Source organism: Penaeus monodon, chromosome 15 (genome assembly GCF_015228065.2).
Source record: "Penaeus monodon isolate SGIC_2016 chromosome 15, NSTDA_Pmon_1, whole genome shotgun sequence".
Lineage (NCBI taxonomy): Eukaryota > Metazoa > Arthropoda > Malacostraca > Decapoda > Penaeidae > Penaeus > Penaeus monodon.
Genome location: NC_051400.1, coordinates 47,232,837 through 47,233,320, shown reverse-complemented (window position 1 = coordinate 47,233,320; position 484 = coordinate 47,232,837).

Genomic DNA, 484 nt, shown 5'->3' with positions numbered 1-484 from the left:
GTTTTTCGTTGTATATATTTGTGTTTATTTTTTGTATTTTTGATGTTGTTTAAATTTGTTTTATTATTGTTGTTTTTATGTTGTTGTTGTTTTTTTGTGTTGTTATATTGTTATATTTTTTAAATTTGTTGTTATTTTGTTTTTTTTGTTGTTTTATGTTGTTTTTTATATATATGTATTATGTTGTAAATTTTTTGCTATTAAAATGTTTTGTTTTTATTAGTAGTATTGTTTATGTAATTTGTTGGTTTTGTTGTTGTGTAGTTGTTTATTAAATTTTGTTTGTTTTTGTTTTGATTTTAAGTTTTTCTATATCTTTCTCTTTTTTCTTTCTTACACTTTTATTTTTCATACTGTGTTGTTTTATTTGTTTATTGTTTTTTTTTAAATTTTTTTGTTTATATTTTTGGTTTTATTTTTTTTATTTTTTATTATTTTTTTATTTGGTTAAACCCTTTTGCTGCCCCAAAAATTGGGCTTGTCC